This window comes from Pongo abelii, chromosome 12, assembly GCF_028885655.2.
Source record: "Pongo abelii isolate AG06213 chromosome 12, NHGRI_mPonAbe1-v2.0_pri, whole genome shotgun sequence".
In the NCBI taxonomy this organism is placed as follows: Eukaryota; Metazoa; Chordata; class Mammalia; order Primates; family Hominidae; genus Pongo; species Pongo abelii.
The window spans coordinates 115,243,295-115,265,273 of record NC_071997.2 but is presented as its reverse complement, the minus strand read 5'-3'; the positions used below and the strand labels follow the sequence as shown (position 1 = coordinate 115,265,273).

General features: G+C 37.1%; 1 protein-coding gene across 2 annotated transcripts in view; it reads left to right on the top strand.

The window, feature by feature from the left end:
• Window positions 1–21,979, top strand: part of VSNL1 (visinin like 1) — a 116,191-nt gene that overhangs the window by 252 nt on the left and 93,960 nt on the right. The window contains 1 exon segment of one of the 2 annotated variants that reach the window (NM_001132982.1): window positions 436–701. The exons of the other annotated variant lie outside the window; for it this stretch is intronic. The gene's annotated coding sequence lies outside the window, so the exon portion shown is untranslated. 2 annotated transcript variants of the gene reach the window in all.

The window sequence follows — 21,979 nt, the reverse complement described above, 5'->3', positions numbered from 1 at the left end:
CGGAGATTTCTGCAGTTTTCTCCTTCACTTTACAGCCTAACAAAGGGTGGGCCGGGGGTCGGCTAGGGCAGAAAGCAGCGGGAAAAGCGGCTCCACGTGTTCATCTCTGGCCTCGGCCTTCAGCCACCAGGTTCGGTAACCACGCGGGGTGGCGAGCCCGGGTAACCCGCACTCCCTCGCGCCCGTCCAGGTGCGGGTTGCTCCGGTAGCCGGACTCCCTTTTCCTATCTACTTTCCTTTTGAGTTTTTGCTAAAATCTGGAGACGTGGAATCCACCCGCGGAAACTCCGAGCCCCTCCGACTGAGCATGCGCCATCGCCAGGCGGCTTTTGGTCACAGGCTCCCGAGTTCTCCTAGCTGGGGCTGCGGAGCTTAGGGAGGAGGGAAGAGAGGAAAGGGGAGGGGGTGCCTGGAGAGGCGGAGACTCGCGCGCCTGCGCATCCAGCTCCAGGGACCCTAGGTTTTCTATGGGATTCCCAATCTGCAGCAGAGATTTACCCAAGCGTGTTGCGGCAGCGGCTGGGCTTGCAAGGCGCGATCCAAGAGGGATTTAAGCAGCCCAGAGCTCCAGAGAAAAAGAGAGCGAGAGAGAACCACACACAGAGACGGCTTAAGCGTTTACCCGAATTAAATATATATTTTTAAAAAGAACTGTTGAGTTTTATCATTTTCGTTAAGTGACCGTGCGCAGCGCTGTAACTGTAAGTGGAAAATACAATCTTCGTTGCATTTCTGAATGTGTAGTGCAACCAACTGTCAGAGAGATGCTTTGGCTATTGTCACATACTTTGCTTTGCATAGATGTGTCTAAATGCATGGGGACAATTGCCTTGCTTAATGCTGGCGATCTGAATGTGCTCTTAGTCCATGGGGGATCTTTTGGAATATTGGGGGTGGGGGAAGGGGGAGTGTTTATATGCGGCGTGTTTGGGGGATTGTCTTAGACTAGATTTAAGACAGGTGAAACTGAGATGCTTTCTTAGTTTGTCTTAGACAGATTTAAGTAGCTAATTGACCGATTGTGAAGTTTTCCGGTTGCTGATAAAACTATTGAGCGGGTGCAGTCGAGTAGCAACCTGTCATCCGTGGGATTGGTGCACCATTTTTCTCACCGTGGAAGGGCAGCAAAGGTGTTTGCTATGTAAAACTGAGTGGATGAGATTGGTATGGAAATCATGGTTGATCTCTGAGCGGGATGTTAGTGTTTAAGATCCACGGAGTCAGGCGCAAAATGAGCACATTTCTCTCAGTATTCAGAAATGAGTAGATAATTTTTTCGTCTTTGATTTTTGTCACAATGGTGAATGGGCAGAAAAGGGAAAGATGCTCTACTGCACTATCGATTTTGAACGGAGGCACAGGCTCTGTCGCTGAATGGGGACTGTCAGACCCAAACTAGTTACCTGCCTTTGCATTCCGTGTTCGCCATCCGGAATCTGGGGTTAAAAAATGTAAATCAAGGTGTGTTACATTTGGTAGTATTTCTTTAAAGGATAAAAGGTCGTTTTGTGTTTTGAGTTAAAATGGGTTGTTCCTTGCCCAGAAACTGGAAGAAGGGTCTTTGCAAGGTCAAACCCCGGGTGGAAATCAGAATGCTGAATACCCGCAGGGGTACAAGAATGTGTATGTGGAAGGGGCGAGGAGAGGCTGATGCTCCCTGCGTGGTGGAAATCATGAGTGCTCAGCATTGCCTGATCAGTGCCCTGTGAGATGCCAGAGTGGGAATCCATTTTTCTAGAGTTGCCCTCCTGTCCGTATTTTGGAAACTAAAATAAAATAGAATTGTTGGTGGTTGTGGAAAACGCTAAGTACATACTATTTGTGTATTACTTTCCAGTTGAAGGCAAGAGAAGCTGGGGAGTTTTATTTCTACATATTAATATTTATTTTAATTTCTAAAGGAATTTCAGATTGAGACAAATTTAAAATGAAACTCTTGTGAAAACACACTTTACCCCCACTACCATGTAAACTGCCTACGTGTGTTTGTGTGTGTGTGGTGGGGGGGAGTAGGGGGTGATCCTGCATCATTGAACAACTTACTCTTGAATGCACTCTCATTAAGCCTTGGGTGTTTAATAACCCCAGAAAATGCTGCACTGAAGCAGGTTGGCAGAATGGGCATGAGGCAGAAAGATGAGAAAAAAGCATGGCTAGTGCGTGCTGGATTTCCACAAAATAAGCAAATCCAATTTTGGGGATGAAACGAAATAAATTTTCTCTCAAATCAGGTGTGGGGGCCATCAAATAGGGCTCTTTGGCCCTTTGATCAGTCCAACCATTTGGAACCCCTCAAAGGAATTTATAATTTATTTAAATGGATGAAATTTGTAATTGAAAATTCGAGAAGAACCTCTCATTGGAAATCCACCGTATAAATCATACTGCCTTGTCTATTCCTTCTTTCCTTACTCCAGGGCAGAAGGACTAATCATTTGTCATAATTGAGCCATACTCCCTGTCATCATTGAGCATTGGCATCAGTTCGATGAATGGTGCAGGTGTTGGCACTGCATTGATAAAGAGGGGTGGTTAGAGGAAAAAGGGGGGAATTAGGTATCAAAACTGATAAATGCTTGGTCTTGGAGTCCCTGGCTCATAGGTTGACTGAGAGGATCAAGTTAGGCAGAGACCCTGTAAGGTAACTAGTCCAAACCCCTTGCTTTGTAGATGAGGAAACTGAGGCCCAGAACCATAGATCTAGAGAAAAGTCAATTAACTTCTAGTCTATGGAATAAACAATTAAAAAGTAATGTTGAGTGGAAATGTTTCCTTCTCTCTTTCATTTTCAGCAGTCTCAGTGACATTGCTGCAGATTTCAAATAAATAACTGTCTGCTCTCCAGCACATCTTTTGAAATTGTCTCTAGGGGTCCCTTTTATACCACCTCATTTCTCTTCCTTGCCTCTCTTTGTCTTGTAAGGTCTCTTTCTCTCTCTTTTTTATTGCCCCTCACCTCTAATATCCCCACCTCATTGGATATTTAGTCTGGCTTTTCTGGCCTCCTCTGCATTTCAGACAATTTCTTTGGAATCCTTGGTGTTTGCGGGGAGCACTAGCGTATCAGAATCTGCAGTTCCTGTTTGAGAACTGCCCAGGGCGCATTTCCATCCTTTCCCTGCTATGTTCTCCAAAATCCTTCAGGGAATCCAGCCTTCAAAGACACTGCAGTTAACATTCCCACTTTTCTTCCCATCTATCCTCCTCCAAAACCACTGCAGCTGCAGAGATTAGGACTTTGTGGAGTGAGGAAGCTGCAGGGTTCCCAGAGTGGACTTTGCCAGCTCTCTTCTGGCTCCTAGGAGGCAGAACCCAAATTAGAGATGCCTGTCTCCAGCCTTCCTGGAAATCCTCCAGATAAAGCCACCTGCAGAGAAGGGAAAGGGAAGGGACAGAAAGACCGAAGGAAGAAGGCTTGACTGGTTTAACCTGAAGTTGTGCTATAGAGGAGAGTAGTGCAGCTTTTTCATCCTTTAAAGCTTTTAAAGCATTTGCATAGCTTTTCCTCAGGCAGATCTTTTGTTTTATTCTTGCGCAGTTTCTGCTCTCATCTTGCTGGATGAGGGCTGTAAAGCAGACAAGATGACCCGCCTAACTGGCCTTCCCACCTTCCTCCTGTTTTCTCTCCTTTTTTTCCTCTTTTGCGTTCTCCATTTCTTCCTCATTTTCTTCCTTTCTTCCATAAAAATTCCCTGAGTGCCTATACAATAACATTCTACACCTCCTAAATATAGTCTGGGCCTTCCTGTTTCTTCTGCAAAAATGTAATCTCCCAGGCACTCAGAAAGACACTCACAACTACCACAAATGGGGAAATGCTAAGGATTCTTACCTGAAAAAAGCTGAGGCATTAGGAAAGGAGGAGCTTGATGATTGGAATGCAAGGCCAGAGGAAGGCCCACTTGGAGTCTCTTTCTCATTTCAAAGAGTAGGTAACTACTCTTGGAAGTTGTTGAAGCTTTTAAGAAGCAAAGTGGTGAGTTTCTCAACACCTTTACCAATTAACAATTTAATTTAACCCCTCCTCTGTTGGTAAATCTTTACTGAATTGGGATGAGCTCTGTCTTGGATAGAGTCTGTTTCTAACAAATGCTCTTGGGTTAGTTAGATGTTACCTGATCTTGCTGATATACCCGTTCATATACCCTTGCAGAATACCCATTCCAGGGTATTCTGAACACCAGATAGCCTTTGCAGAGATGTGGAAATTTGTAGTTGCTAAGTGCCCCGCTTTGATTTACTACACTGTGAATCACCTCCCCATTACATGTGAGTCACATGTGATAGGATTACAGCATCAGGAATATTGTCTTGGGCAAGCTATAGATTTTCTATTTGGGTTGCATGTAGTTATGAATTCCAAACGTTGTGGAGAAGCTCCCTAGGGAGTTTCACAGAATAACAGTTCAGCATCAGTATCAAACATATGGTTGCCTAATTGATAACAGCAATATATTTTCACTGTTCTCAAGGTCTTTTTCTTTGTTTTGAGTGATTTCTATGCTCCTAAAGTTAGTGATTATTTAGGAAAATAGGAAGGCTCTCTTCACAGAAATGATCACATTTAATTAATCTAAACTGACAACGTCCATCTTCATTATGTATAGTGAATATAAACATATTAATTTTCCTAAAGTATCAAATGGTACAGAGATATATTAAAGAATGATTGAGACTTTTACTATCCCAATGGTTAATTCATATGACTAATAGAATATATGAGCTGGACAAGATCCATATAAGTCACCTAATCCATCTCTCCAGTCTATTTTTTAAAATAGTATCTTCAGGAAATTTTTTTATCTTAAAGACACCCCTACAATATGAATTCATTGTCTGGAAAAGCAATGATTTTAATGACCTTTTAAAATATTTCCACAATATCTGTACAATGTATTTTATAGTGGAAACTCAATATTTGTCAATTAAATATTTGTTCTAATAAGAATCAGTTGCATGTACCTTGTTAATTATATCAAAAATTAAATTTCTACTGAAACCATGTGCACAATTAATGTTTCTTTAAATATCTTTGTTAGTAACGAAAAAAACTGGATTAAAAATTATTTTATACTTGAATGACAGAGCAAGACCCTATCTCAAAAAAATTATTTTATGATTTATTTTTTGTAAAGATATTAAAGCACTATATTAATACCTCTAAGAGTGCTTTAAAATCTATTTACATGTTTATCCTTTTTGTCTCTTAATAAGTAAAAAGATAAAGTATTTTTACCTGTTTACAAGAATAAGAATATTGATAAGTAAAAGAGGGAATATAAATCTAGACTGTGGTAGCTATGTGGTCCACTTAGATCATGCTCTCTTGAGCTATGGAATTATTTTAACATGTTCACACTGTGAGGGGACCACAGCATTGCATTTCTCATTTACAGTTTGTTTCTAAAGGTAACTTATGCCGCTCTTAAGTGAATCGAAATAGTTTGCGTTGCTCCCAGCTTAAATCATTGAGACTTTTACTGATGGAAGGGTCTTGGGGATGCTTTAGAAACTATTTAATGAATGAAACAGAAATGGAATAGTAAATTACTGAGGAATCTTCAAAGAGATTTGACACTTTAATCATAAGGTGCCTGTGAATACGTTCAAGAGCTGTTCTATACCCCTATCAGCTAACTTAAAGCATACAGATTGGGTAATTTTCACAATTCTTACACTTTCTCTGGATTTCTCCACCTCTTTACTTTATTTACTGCAGTCCTAATACAGATGACCTACTGTGTAACCATCAATTGTTTATTCTTTTTTTTAATGCATGGTAATTCCAAGGATTTACTGGATTATTTCCAGGTGAGCATTCTATTTCCTTTTGTTCTAAATTACAATTAAGACTTGGAGTACTCTCATTCACCAAGTGGTCTTCAAGCTCAATGTACCTAATACAATAATTACTGAACTTTTTGTAGAAAGTAGACCTCTTTTACTTAAAAGATTTTATTTTTATGAGGCATTGCTTATAAAAGGCAAAGTGTTAACAAATCAGTTAAATTTATCTGCAATTATTATCGATCCATAGAATGAATCCTATTCATTGTTGCCCATATAATACTTTTCTGAAAATAGAAATCTCTCACTTTTTAAGTATATTTTTTCCTCCTTTTTTTGGATTTTGTTTATTATTTCTTAGGCTCTGAAAGACTATGAACTTTTGAGGAGCTTTATGTAAATAGTTTTTTGTTTTTTTTGGCAAATCATTAACATGTTAAATGTACTTTGAAACCTGGGTGAATTTTTTCTAATGTAAATCAACAGATCCTAATATTTCTGTTATCTTATATTTTAGAATCTTTTTGCAGTTCAAGAGTTCTTGAAATAGTAAACGCTGGTGTTACAGGAGACTAGTGTTTTATATTTTGCTTTGGTTTTAGTAATTTGTGATTAGCGTGTTTATTTCTGATTTCTTGAAGTCCAATTTTAAATTTTGAGTAAAATGTCCCGTTGGAGACCCATCAAGCATTATTAATAAAGTTGAAATGCTTATTAATATAATATTTTGCTTTTAATGTATCAAGTAGTGCTGCACAAGGCTCACTTTCAATTAGCAAGTTCTGCTTGCTGAAATTCTTGGCATTTGATGTTACAAGTTAATGGAAGACTATCAATTTTGTTAATTCCAGAAGTTCTAGAGTTTCTGTAACTTTATATAAAGTGCTTGATGTTTTTTGCTTTCTTGTTCATATGAAAAATTTTATGAAAAATGAAAGGAAATTGTGAAGTAAACTTAAATCCTATGTATAAAATTGTTATTCTTTTAAATGATTATAAAGGTATTCATTCTTCAGAGTGAGATGAAAACCACTAAACTATTAGTCTTTCCTCATTTTTAGTTTGTGAATGGGAAACTTCTAACCATGATTTCAGTTGGCTCAGAGAAAATTATGAGAGGAAGTATAAAGTTCTTAAGCTAGGTGTATTAATACTTAGACAAAAATTCCCAGGGCCATAGTTTATTAGTTCTGTGACCTTGAATAAATTGTTTAAACTCTCAGCCTCAGTTTCTAATAGTAATTCACAGGATTCTTGAACAGAAAATAGAAGATTATATATGTAAAGAATATAATGGCTTATTATTGAAAATGTATAATAAATAATAGTTATCCTTATCATTAGCATCACTTTAATCAGAAATCAGTAGCTCATAAACCACTTTGGTCACTGAGTTGAAGCAATCTCCATTCATTGCAGAACTTCTAAATAAGGAATCAAATAGTGAACAGTTTACAGTGCTTACCCTACCTTATAAAACTTAGATTTATTGAGAAAGTGTGCCAAGCTCTGTGTAGTCACTGCAGAACAAAATTAAGTAAGATACAATCCCAGCCTTCAAGAATTTATGCCTAATGGAGAAGACAGATAAATGCAATTTTAAGTCAAGTGAAATGAAAAGGTGGTATGGATGCGCAGAATTATTTCAGAATGAAATAAATCCCTGCACTAAGACTTCAAATTTTCTCTTATTCCTTCTTTAAATGCATCCCCTTTCCATTATGCCTTTACTTTATCATCATCACCCTACTATATAATGCCAGCATATAATTGAGTCCAGAATATGAACTGAAAGGAAATTTTTAAGTTTATTTCCTTATTGGATATATTTTATTATCTATGAATTACTGTTCAGTGTAGCTAAATAACATGTTTCCCTTATCCCCCAACCTGCACTCACAGTTGATCACTGAACTTCAATAAAAAACATTTCAGGAGCTCCGCTTTTTTGGTTAAATATTATACTGTGATACTTCTATCTTTTAATACTTTCCCAAAACAGGATTTCTGTCTGATACACTCCCCACACCTCCTCTATTTTTCCAACCCATTTCGTGACTAATCATTCAGTGTGCGTCTGTGGGAAGAGTCTCCCATGAGCTACTCTTTCATTCTTTTCTCCCAGGCTTTTACAATAAAGAAAAGATACCTTCCAACTGCTCTTTCCTACTGAACCAAAAAAAATGTTTCTAGCCCCTCTTCACGTTTCCCCCACCCCCACACACATCAAATCCAAAATGGCCTTATTGTTTTTAACTCCTCAAAGAGCGTTTTCAATTTCCTTCAGGTTTTCCCCCCTTCTTCCTCTATTTCCTGCCCAATTTCCTAGGAAATTTCAGGCATATTTCTAATCTGTAGATAAAAAAGGACGTATTTTTCTCTTTTGAAGTCTACAAAACTTGCACCTAAATTCTGAGGTTTCTTTGTATAATAGGACAACTCCTGGATGATTCATAGAATTGAGTAGGGTTATTGTTCTAATTAATCTTTTGAGTTTATTTTCTCACTGGTGAAAATAGGGATAATGTAGTTATCTTATATGAATGTTGAAGACCTAATATAGTGATGTGTATATAGCACCTGAAAGAGCTTGGAACATAAATAATTCCTTCTCCCCCTGCACACCCCAATCTTCTCGCCTGCCCACATTTTATCTTTTCTGACCACCTTCTCAGTCTACATTTCACCATTTCTCCTTGGCTAGTGTTCTAGGTGTCCAGCTGCATTTTTTTCCAAGTATATCTTCCTAATTGGCTCATAGTTAAATAATAGGTAACATAACACATATCCCAGGTAGCATGATGAGCGCAGTCCTAGAAAGCATGTGCTAACTGAATCAATGCCCTAGCTTAGGCCTGTGTTCCTGCACCTGTTTAGAAAATCTCTTTCATTTGTTTAAGACATGTCTTCTGCTAAAGTTTTCAGAGCCTCTAGTGACTAATGTTCAGTTGATGAACAGTCCTCCCCCACTCCAGTGATTCTGTGGTGCTCTTCATAAATAATGTCACAGGACATCTGACAGCGCTTAATTATCTTCTGATTTTTATCCTCTTTTTTCCATTACCTTTTCCCCCAAGGTGCCCTGAGCACCTGTTAAACACTCCAGGAGACGCCTAGACCTCAACTCTTATGCAGGATCTGGTGATATCACTTGCATATCTTTTGTTTATCAAATAAATGGTTCTCAAATAACACCAAATAAATGGCAGAAAAGGGAGGCCATACACACAACACATGTTGCAGAACAGGTTCAGATCAGGTTTAGCCTATCAGAACCTTCATTTGCTGAGTGTTTGTAGAAGTGTACACTAATGCAGATTGACCAAGTGCAGAGAATGGTACCCAAGGTAGGGCTGAGGTAGAGATGCACATACATCCAGATAGATAGATACATACATACACACATAGATGATATATACACAGTATGTTCAATGTACTGTAATAGATTGTTTTGTATAGTTTTAAGCAAAATATTCAAGAGTAATAGCTTTATAACAAATCATTACTTACAAGACAGCATTAAAAAGGAAGGCCTATTGAAATTTCCTCATTCTAGATCAAGTGCATAATTGAAAGGGAGGATGGTTTAAATTTGGTGGTAAGAATACCTATCAGCGTTTTGGAAATATATCTGTACAGAAACAGAGTTTTTTGAAACACTTCTTTGGGGGAAAATGCTTACTACATCCCACTCTTCGATATTCCCAGTGCTCATTTTCATGTTAATAATAAGTCTGAGTGGTCCTGTGGTAAAGACCACTGAATCTGTTTAGCTTTGATTAATTGTATATTTCCAAACCTGTTTGTACAGGAAACTTATGTGAAAATATACTTATCAACATTTCATTGTTGTTCTGAAGAACTCAGTTAGAAAAACCGCTTTAGAAAGACAAAAGCTGAACTATGTAATAGAAAGTATACAAACTTAGTAGTCATTAAATTTGTGTTTTAGGCATCACACCTGTGCTTTAGGCATCATAGTGTGTAGCTGTGGAAGACTTACTTAACTTCTCTGAGTTTTAGTTTCCTCATGTGAGAATAAGTATGATATTACCTACCCTTTGTAGTTACGAGATATTGTGAACATACTTCACAGATTGCATAATAGCATGTGACAATAAAAAATTTATTGTTCATATCATTCAACTTTAGAATTTTAGATTTTAAAAAGGTGATTTATAATCAAATTATTGATCTTCTGCAAATTATTATATTATGGTTATATCTGCTAAAATATGTCCCTGTCTTCTCCCCACCCCTACTCTAGGTCCTGGGATAGAATGATAGATCTATGATAACTAGGTCTTCACAGTTAAATTGAAAAAATGATTTTGAAGTAAAATAATCTGGAAGGAAAAGCCTAAATTATGGAAGGTTTGAGACACATCTGTATCGTTTAAATTTGCCTCTGGATTTCTCATGCTCTGGTTGTAGAACTTGAGCCCACAGCCATTTCTCAGTGGTGTGAGCATGTCTTGGCTTCTAAAGAGACCCCTGTGGAAACAAAAGCAACCACAGTCAAGCTCATGTGTTTGCTCTAGCAAAGAAGCTTTGGAAATAAGATTTTCATCCTACTGGGGTTAAGAGAAGCCTATGAGGGTAACTGGGACTTTCCTTCCAGGAATCAGCATGCATATACAGACCCAAACAATGTGAGTAAGGACAGTAAGACCAACAGGAGAAACTAAAGAGACCCACATATGCATGCAAACACAGGTACTCTGTCTTGGATAAGCTCTTGAACTCATGAACAGAGATGAGTTCTCTTCAAGGACTATGGAAATCACTTTGCAGGAGCTGTTCTGATTATGAAAATCTGAACCTTACTTAGATATCCTAACCCAGTCATCCTAAGGGAATGCAACCAAAAGTTACTTCTCAGTCCTCTTAGCACATCTGAACACATAATCACTGTATACATGCCAACTCTCGCATAAAACTGGAAATTTCTTGAGGGAAGAAATCATGTCTGATACATGTCTAAGTCCCCTTTGGAGAGCTGTACCACTGAGGCCAGCAGAATAGGTGGAGCAGTAAGTCAACTGTGCATTGACCCATCAATAAATTGTGGAGTTTGGAACTTCCCAGTCAGGAGTTGTTAAAGAGTCCTCAAACACCCCAGGATAATGGCAAAGCATTTGGGCATCTGACTCACAGAGTGCCAAATTACACAGGCACCAGTCAAGTAAGACCTTGTCCGTTTCCTATATAGTCCCTCCACTTTTCTGCCCCCTCCCTAGAAGCAGCAGAGCAAGTAATACAAGAGGGAAGGCAGCAGGACAAAAGAACATATTACCCCCTCTCCTCACTGCTAGATTGAAATCCTAGTTAAGGAAACACTGAATTGGTATAGTGGAAATTTATATTTAAATTAGACTAAACTTTTTAATATCTAGAAACAACCACTTCTCTGATACCTACAAGTGACAGAAAAAATATAAATCAGCCCAAGATATCATCTTGGGATGGGGAAGGGAGGCATGATAGAGCATGTTTGCAGCAGTGATGAGAGAATAATGTAGCCAATACTTTGATAAAGTGGCTATACAAGGAATAATAAAAAATAGCATATGATTCATTCTTAAAACAGGAGGCCTTGGCCAGAATTGCTGGTATGGGTATTAGAAGAAATCCATGAGAACTGGAAGAGGACAGGGGAAAGTGATCTAGATCCAAGTCACCAATGGCATAGGAGAAACTGGGAAAGCTGACATTCTTCCAAAGAGGTGCTCAGTAGAAGACCATGTACATAGAAGGCTTACCTATATCATTCATCTTTGGCTGTTAGCCAAAATTGAATTAATCTGAATATTGAAAGTTATCTCTAGGCTAGGTCTCAAGAGCAAGTAAATGAAAGCAGAAATCATTTATGCCTTCTAATAAAAATAGCTAGCAATTTTGTTAAAAAAAAAAAAAAAAAAAGGCCAGGCACAGTGGCTCACCCCTGTAATCCCAGCACTTTGGGAGGCCGAGGCGGGTGGATCACGAGGTCAGGAGATCGAGACCAACCTGGCTAACACGGTGAAACCCCGTCTCTCCTAAAAAATACAAAAAATTAGCAGGGCCTGGTGGCGGGTGCCTGTAGTCCCAGCTACTGGGGAGGCTGAGGCAGGAGAATGGCGTGAACCCGGGAGGCGGAGCTTGCAGTGAGCCGAGATTGCGCCACTGCACTCCAGCCTGGGCGACACAGCGAGATTCTGTCTCAAAAAAAACTTAGCATGTACAGTGCTCTGTGTTAGATACTTACACACGTTACTTCATTACTTACAGCTTTTTGAGGTAAGTGTCTGCAAGGTAAGCTTCATTTTATGACTGAGAAACTGTGTCGCTGAGATGAAAGTAATTTGCCCAAGGTCACATAGATATTAAGTGATAAATGTGTTGTTCAAACCCAAAACCCTCTTGTTCTACCAAACTACAACCAATCTACACACATCTTTTTATTTTTTAATTTTTTTATTAGGGAAAGCGTACATATTTGGAGAGAATAATATAATAAGCCCCCATGTACCCATCACCCAATGTTAATCAGTATTAAGGCCACTTTGTTTCACTGCCATCCCCATCCTTCCTCTCTCTAATGGGTTAATTTGAACTAATTAAGACATTTCATTTTGTGTGTAATAGTTTACATATATCCACAATAGTATTAGCACAGCAAAAAAATCACTTAATATCATCAAATATAAAGCCAGTGTTCAAATCCCTTAAGTATTTTTTTAATCTCCTAAGTATTTTTATAGTTTATTTGAATCAGAGTGTCAATTAAGTCTGTACATCCCAGTTGTTGAAAAGATAGCACCCTGTTTATATGATACATGACTGCATCTCACTAGAGAGAAGTATATTGTGGATTAAAGAGATGTGGCTTTAAACTGAAGTTAGGCCTTATCACTCTGAACAAGTTGTCCAAATTTTGGAAAATGAAAATTGTACTCCTGAGATTAATTGTAAGGATAAACATAATGTCTTTGAAAGTGCTTAGAACAGTCTCTCGCATATACAAGATCTTCAGTGAATGTTAAGTTTCCTATAAAAAGAGGGGGAGGGGGAAAGAGAGAAAGAGAGAGCAAGAGGGAGGGAGGAAAGAAAAAGGAAAAATGGAATAGTAGGCCAAAAAGCTTGGCCTTCTTATTAAGAGGAAACTTCTTGAAGTGCTTTGGCAACTGATCTTTTGAGAACATTCCCATTTTGTTCCTGGATGGATATTTGACCACAGTTGTGCCAAAGTGGCTAATGACTAATGGCTCTGAATCTTCCCCACTGACATGTTTATATTTCTGCTGTTTCCCATACGAAAAGGCAGAAAATCTGTAACTTCGAAATTATCTCAAATTCAAAAAATGACAGTATTATAAAATATCTTTAACTTCACACCAATTAAAACTAATAGAAAAAATTAAAATATGGCATACATCGTATTAGCAGTGATTGCTGTTATGTTACAAAGGTAACATAGTTTTAAAAAACAAATAAGGGCAATTAATTTTATTCAGATTTGAGTTTGCTTTGTTTTCATATGAACTTGGGCAAGTTACTTCATTCCTCAAAGTCTGGTTCTTAGGGTGTAAAATGGAAGTTTTGAAAAAAAAATCTAAATATCAGACATCAGCAACATGGGAAAATGGAAAAATACTGGACTATATGTCAGAACCAAATTTGAATTCTAATTCCACTACTTAATGTCTTCTTGGTCTTGGCCAAATAATTTAATCTGTTTGAGCCCCAGTCTTATTTGTTAAATGCAAATTATAATGTATCTCACGAAATTGTTGTGAGGACTAGAAATAATATCCATTAAATGCTTAGCAGAACCCTCTCTTTTATTTGAAACTCATTGGTGGTTATTATTAGTTTGTTTTTAATAAAGAAGTAGTAATATTTGCTGTCCTCAATTCAAGAGCCCTTAATTTAAATTGAGAAGTTAAATAAATTCATAATAAAGAAGTAGGGAACTGAGCATAGCCAACAGACCATCTTTTGCACTGGGCAGATCTAAAACCATGTATGAAGTTAATGGACACTTTATGTAGAACAATGGGTAGATGAATTCAGCACACAGTATTTATAAGGGCTCATAGTGCAATGACAGTATACTGCTTATGACTACTTATTTAGAGAATGTAAAGTGAGCAGCTTTTACGTTATCTGAGAATCACCTCCTCAAATGCCAACTGGAGGTTGCTGGCAAGGAGTACCCAAATCTTCGTAATAGGTCTATAAGTTTATACATCTGTAAATGGAAACTCACTGAGAGGTGAATAATAGAGGGAAGGCTAAAAATCTACACAGTATTCCAGCTATCTTCTCTGGATTGTGATTATTGGTTCCTATGGTAGATAATTAGGAATAAAGTCATTTCTTTGAATTTGTATCTAGCTTGGATACCACTGATTGTTATCATGGTGACTGAGATCACCTCATTGTAACAGTGAGAATATTCATTTTGTGGTTGTCTAGGATTAGATACAAGTACAGAATTCTTTTTTTTTATAATTAAATGAAGAAGACATTACTTTTTCTTTCAGAACACTTTTTTTTCTAGTTTTATAAACTCATTTAACAAAACTCTAAGAACCAGAACTAAAGAGAGCTGCGATTGACATTCCAGGTAATTCATTAATCAGATACCTGGTCCTTCAAGTCACTACTCTATATAACAGCTCTTAAGTGAGCCTCAGTGAGGGTTGGGAATTTGCCGTTTTTAAGTAAAAAGAGTAATATTCGTTCATTGTGAAAATTTGGGAAACAAAACAGAAAAAAGAATAAAAATCACCTGCAATCTATTACTAAGTTATATTTTCCTCCATTTTCAATATTGTTTTCTAATAGAGACTGCTCATTTCTTTAAAATTTATATTCTACATTTTTAATAACATTATAGCAGAAACATGATCTTTTCAATTAAAATTCTTTGTAAATGTATATTTTAAATACTTGGATTACACTCCATCATATATATGAACAAGGTTTAGCTCACTGTTCTCTTATTGTTATACATTTTAACTTTTAAAATACCACTTAAAGGAAAATCTTTGTGCACATAACTCTGATAACAGGCTGCATAGTGTCCTCAGCATAGATTTCTGCCCATCTCTGGCAGAGTGTGAAATTTGAATTTAGGTTTGCTGCTTTTTATGGCAGAGGCTTGGGCCCTAGAAAGTAGTAGGCCTGAAAGGTCATAACACTTAGAAGATTGAGGAAAATTCACCTAAACTAGTTAGTAATTCTCAGGGCCAGCATTATGAGCAGATGGCTGCATTCCTTTCCGAACTGAAAAGCCTCTTCTAATCAAAACCTACCTGCAATTGCCCAAAAGTCCATTATTTTTGTCACTTTGTTTTGGGGCAGGAAACAGAAAAGAGAGCCAAGTCTAGGCTGAGATCCTGGAGCACTGATTAATACAGTTTTTATGCCATGCTTTGCCTGTATGAGCATTGCTGCTACTGCTACCACCATCATCATTATCATCTTCATAAATATCATCTTCATCATCCAGTAGTAGTCTTCCTGAACAGTCTGTGAATTCCTACAACATAGACTCAGGGCCTCATTAATCTTTGAATTTCTCAAAATTCTCTATACCTAAATAGTCCCCAGGGAACATCATTAGGTGCTTTAAAACAGAATTCACTCATTTATGTTTTACCTTAAATAAATTTCTAATCGTTTTTTCTCCAAAGAGAGTATTGTTAAAATAAAGTAAGTAGAAGGCTCTTGGGTTCCCAGGGGGTAGTGAATGACAAATTTCATTTGCTCAGTTTGTCCTGTCTCTTACCAGCCCCAACCCTACTGTGATACTTGGAGGAAACTCTTAACCATAGGATTTTTTCTCACTCATATAGCAAACATTTCTTTTGCTTCTGCTGTATGCCAGAAATTGAATTTAGCCCCAGAGACATAAAGATCCTTAAGACAAATATCTTTTTTCAAGAAGCTAATGGTCTAAAGCAGGAGCCAAAAAAAAAATGGGCCAGGTGTTACAGGAGTGTTAAAATGATGGTGTTTTGACCAAGCAGAATACCTGCCTCATTTCTTTGCCTTTTAAAAGATGGCATCAAACAAAATAACCAATACGAACACATCCGTGGTTTTATGTGGTTCAGGATCCATGAGTTTTACACCCCAGATCTAAAAGAAGAACTCTTGGACCCTGACTTTTACTTCCATTTTAAGGGTAGTTTTTAAAAGATCTTTGTAACAAATGCAGGCAGAGTCCATATGCCAGTGAAAATGTAACGTTTATGAACCCCTGCTTTTACATCAGTTATTATAAGAACCATGTTTATTCAATTGAACAACCATATATGGGTAGAATCTAATAAAAGGAAGTAAATTATTAAATATGCTAGTTCATCACTCCTTAAATCAATTGGATCATTAAAAGTCATTGGTAAGCAGACATCATGATAGAAAGAAAATTGTGGCTGTAGTGTCACACAGACCTTAATTCAAACCCCTACATCAGAAGCTGCATGGCTTCTGATTCCTTGCCTGTGAAACAGAAATTGTTAAGTCTATTTCACGTAGTTCTTGTACAGATTAGATGGGATTGTGCATGTAACATACTTAGGACAGAGCGGGGGATAGGGTAGATGTGCAAAACCAGATAGTTATCGTTGTTCACGGTGGCATATGTATAACTAAGTCCCACAGTTCTTTCCAGGACTTATTCACATTTAAATAAAGCTCTTAGGCTGAACATTTCTTGTCTAGTTCACCAGTGTATTATTTTCAGAGCCCAGTTCTGTGCTTAACATTCTATAGATTCTCAATATATATGCATTGCATGAATCAAAGGACACCAAATGGTCTCTAAGAGATGGAATAGGAAGGTGAGAATTTCTGGCCAAAGGAGAAAGATATTTCAGGGGCAAAAGGAGCTTACATCTGCCTGAGTTTAGTCATTCAAGGTCTTTTCAGTTTTCACAGATTATTACACCTTAGAACATTCAGGTGTTCCAAAAGTCTCCTCAGTTAATCCAGCAAAGGAGAAAGAGGAAGAGATGGCTTTTTTTTTAAGGAGGTCATGTTTGTAAACAATCATTAGCACATATCATCTCTTTGCCAAGGACTCTGCCAAGCGCTTCACATGCGTACTACGTCACTCATTTTCACAACAATCCAATGAAATAGATATTATCCCTATTTGAGGTGAAAAAATTGATACAGAAATGTGGCAACTTGCCTAAAATCAGAAAGTTTGTGGTCTCTAAAATCCAAATTGGATCGATACTCTTTTTACTTACTTCACTTTGTTTTTATATTCACTATGTAGCTTTTGTATGAGGTACTATCTCTGTTTCACCAATTCATTTGTTCTTTCAACAAATATTTATTGGACATCATTTGCCTAGCACTAAGTGAGCTAAAACAACCATAATCCCTGCCCTCATGGAGATTAGAGTCTAGCTGGAGGAATGGATATTAAACAAATAATCACAAAATGGCACCACTTACAATTAATTAAGTGCTATGGAAGAAAATAGTAATGCTGTAAGAAAGTGTAACAGGGAGACCTATTTGGGGCTGCTTGAAATAATAGACTCCAGGAAAATCCACTGAGGTCTGGATTTCCAGTTTTGCCTCCTGAGATTGCTACTAACACTTGTTTACCATTGCTGGGCCTGACAAAGGAGCCTTATTACTGCATTTCTTTTTGAAAAGAGGATTATGGGTCTTCCTCCCAGGGTTTACCATCTCCCATTTTATTCCTCAGTCACAAGGCTCTAGTAACAGCGGACAATAGAGCTTTTTTGATGTTGGTAAATCTCCAAGGGAAGCTTACCCTCTGATGCAAAGTTCCCTGGGACAGTTTCCAGATAAAGAAATTTACAAGCACCTGTGTGTTACGTGCTCTTCCCAAACCCGTGGTTGCTTTCTTGTGGTGTAGATGTATAGGTCATTAGATATGCCCAAGTGCTTCTACAACTCTATGTGCTTCTACAAGTCCATGAAAGAAGCAGAGAGTGCTGCAGGAGCATTTTTGGGGTGCACAGAACCAAACTTTCCTAGGATGAAGATTGTAGGTGAGATGAATTTTGGAGATGTCAAGACTGGGAATTAGATAGACAAAGGGCAAAGGGAGTAGGAATGCTCTTATTAACAGAGGAAGCAGCAACCAAAGTATACAATGATAGCAGGAGAATACTTTGAAATGCATGTGTCCTGACATAAGGTTTTAAAGGGTTATAAAATCTTAATCAAATGAGCATAGTATCATGAAAAGAAATATGGTTTTATAATCAAGCCTACATTCCATTCCAGCTCAGTCACAAAATATTTTGAGTCCTATAAATCATTTTATCTGTGAAATGTAGATAATGATACCTATGTGACAGTATTATTGTGATAATTAAATTATAAATATTGCCACATAGGTGTCATTTGATGCCTGGCCTTTAAAGTAGTAGAAATGGTGGGTTTTAATGATAAGATCAATAATATTACATGGGGCTAATTTTTACTGACTTCATTACATGTGTTCATCTAATGATTACAACTTAATGCTAAGAATTTTCATTATCCCCATTATAAAGATAATTGAGACTTAGAAACAGTAAGCGACATGCCCACAGTCACATAGCCAAAAAGTGGCACATCTGGTAGTCTGACTTAAGCCCCATTTCTTAACTGCTCTCCACTGTCTCCCTGTAGTAGTCAATACACAGCTATTATTATTGTTATCATTGTCATTATTATGATCATTATTTAAAATTCAAAGGTCTTGAGGTCATAACCAGAATTCTGATATCAAACATCTATGATGTGCTTTTTTTCCTGGAGCAAGAGTTTGCAGATTATCTTTAAGGTATTTCCACTTTTGTTGTTATACTTCATAATTTACTTGGCAGATCGGAGTTAAATTCAGCTTAAAATGATAGATGATCCCAGATAACAATGACTTAAATAAGAGAGAAATTTATTTCTCACTCATATAAAGAAACTCAGAGGTAGGCAATCCCTGACAGGGTGGCTTCAGGGACCCAGAACCTAGACTTCTCAGGGACCCAGACTCCTTCAGCCTTTTTGCTTGGCTAGCCATCCTTAGCAGGTGGCTTGCACCTCATGATCTAGTGTGGCTGCAGCCACATATCTGCTTTCTAACCAGTAGGAAGGAGAAAAGGGAGATGAAGGTCATACCCTTCCCTGTTAAGGACGCTTCCCTAAGTCACACCTGAAAATTGGCATACATGCCATTGGCCAGAATTTAGTCACATTTAATATAACCCTTGCTAAAAATTAAGGATTTTATTACTAAAGAAGAAGAGGAAAATGGTCTTGGAGAAAACTAGAAGCTTCTGCCGTACTAGTAATAAAATTTTAAGATACAATAAATATTTAATTTAGATGTTCAATTTGTTCTTTAAAATGTGATATTTAAAAACCAGCAAAAAAAAAAAACAATGGCTTTTTAAATTCATGCCTAAGGTTCTAATCAACTATGTCTTTTACAAAAAACACTGTGAAAGAGGTCATACAACCTTGGTATTCTTGGCTGGGCTTCGCTTCTAGCTTTTCATCTTATTCAAATCACTTTCTTTTGTTGGGCTTTAGTTTTGTCATATGTAAAATGAGTAGGGGTAAACTAGGATTTATCTAATATCCTTCCAGTTCTACCTGCTATTACTGAATGACATAGGTAAATCACATTCATTTACTTACAAAAATTTTAAAGTAATTTAAGTGTTATAGGGCAAAAATCTAGCAATGAGCCAGTTTTCTCAGGAGTAGATACAGATTTATCTTTGTATATTTATATCCTTCCTCGTCATAGAAAAGAAGAAGACTTCTATCTATCTGTGAAAAACAGTACAATAAAAAATGAAATAAGCAGAGTAAACATCAGAAAAAATAAACATCAGAAAAGAGATTAAACTGACATCTTTTGCTGATTATATATATTGAAAATCCAAAGATTCAAGTAACAACAAAAATTAGTAAAAACTGGATAAGGAGACTAGCTATCAGATAAATTACAAAAATAAGTAGGCTTTTCTTTTAGCTTATCAAAAAATATTCAGAAATTAAAATTAGAAAAAAAGTTCTATGTTCAGTAGCAACCAAGGTAATATTTAGGATTAAAAAATGGAAGAAAGACAAAGTGCCTGTGTGTAACTATAAATCTTATTGAAGAACAGAAAATACAGTTGAAAAATTAAAAGACAATAGGAATACATCATATGTGTATATATATATATATATATATATATATATGTAACAATTATAATGCCACAAGGGTTTTTATTTTAGGCATGCATTTTTAAGTTGTTTTACATGGTCTTCAAGTTTGTCTGGAAGACTGCATTCTCAAGATTAGAGGTATTTAAAAAAAGAGTGAGGGTAAGCTTGCATTACCAGATGCCAGAACACACAAGCATTATAATCAAATGATATGGAATAGGCATACGAATAGACAAGTAGACCAATGGAACAAAATAGAATATTCACAAAGGTATTTCATTGTTATAAGATTTTATGAATTATCAACAAAGGTGGCATTTCAATTCAGTGGGAAGAACGTAGCTTATTTAACGGATGGTACTACTGGCACAACTGATTAACCATTTAGAAATAAGCAAATCTGAACCCCTATCTCACATTACATAAAATGAATTCCGGGCATATTAAAGACTTCAATTTTTTAAAGCCTCAGAAGAAAATCTAAGCGACATTTGTATAATCTAGATATAGTGGGAAATAAGCAATCAAGAAGCTATAAAATAATAGGGATATTTGATTCCATAGAATTGTAAACTTTCATTATGTCAAAAGATGTCATTAACATAGAAATTTGCAATATATTTTAGTATGCTTTACAAGATAGATCTCTGTATCCTCTGTACCATAATGCCTGGTCCATAACTGAGATTCAGATTACAACATATGAGGTAGAACAAAGTAAGAGCTACTACAAACAGGATAGACTATGTACTAAGACATTTTAGACATGGGAGAACAAATCTGTTTTCAATAGATTTCTTAAGTTGCTTCTTTTGTCCTCAAAACTTTTTTCAGTAAGAGTGTGACAGTTAATCCAACTCAACAGTTCAAACATTAATTGAGTGCCTATTATGTGTCAAGCCCTTTACTGGAAAAAAGATAGAAACAAAAAAGGATAGACTTCTTGATAGAGCTTATGGTAGGGAAGGGACAATAAACAGATGATTAAAAATTGATCAGTCTGAAAAATGGGGTGAAGAATAAGCTCCTGTGGACATACATAACAAAGAGAATAACTGCCTATGGAATCTAGGACAGAGACAAAGTGGCATTTGTGTTGACATCCTAAGTAGGAATAGGAGTCAGCCAGGTGAAGAGAGGCACAGAAAGAGTGCTCCCCACAGAAGCCCTAGCATGTACAAGGGCTGGATTTGATAGTGAGCCTGTTGAAAAACTGGAGCTTCTTAAAAAGGGACTTGGATGAATGGCACTAGATACTAGGATGAGGCTGAAGAGTTAGGTAGCAAGCTGTCAGGTTCCAGATTGTGATGAAACTTCCAAGCAGTATTAAGCAATTTTACTCCATCTTAAGAGCAGTAAGAATCTATTGGAAGCTTTAGAAAGGAAGTGATTTGATCAGACTTGCATTTTCAAAAGATACTTTTGGAGAATGGATTAGGAAGATGCTAGATGGAGACAGACCAGTTTGGAGGCTATTGCAGTTGCCCAGATGACGGATGATGTTCCTTTTGATATAGCACAAATTCAGAGACTTGTATAAATCTGAGAGAATTTAGGAGGTAGATCATAGGGGAGCGTGGCTGTGTTTGTGAGGAAAGAAAAAGAGGAGAGAGAGACTGTTTATGAATGATTGGGTAAATGGTGGTATAATTCTTCAGACAGAGAATCCACACCAAGTATCTATTCTTTTTTTTGGTGACTCTTAACAATAGCCAAGAAGTTAATCCAGAAAATGACACTCCCTTTACATTGTTCTAAAAAACTACTTATTGGAATAAAAATGTGACTCACATCAAACTCTCACCAGCCAACAGGGTCTGCAATGCCCCCAGACTACCGAATTACCATTCAATTCCACTGAGGTTTCCTCAGGGCTACAGTTTGTGTCAAATGTTTCCAATCTTTTTCAGCAGCACTGCTTTATACTTCTAAGACTTTGTAATGCCAACAACTTTTTCAAGCTCCCAAGGTTAGTAGTTGATCGAAAGAACACATAGTGACAAATAGC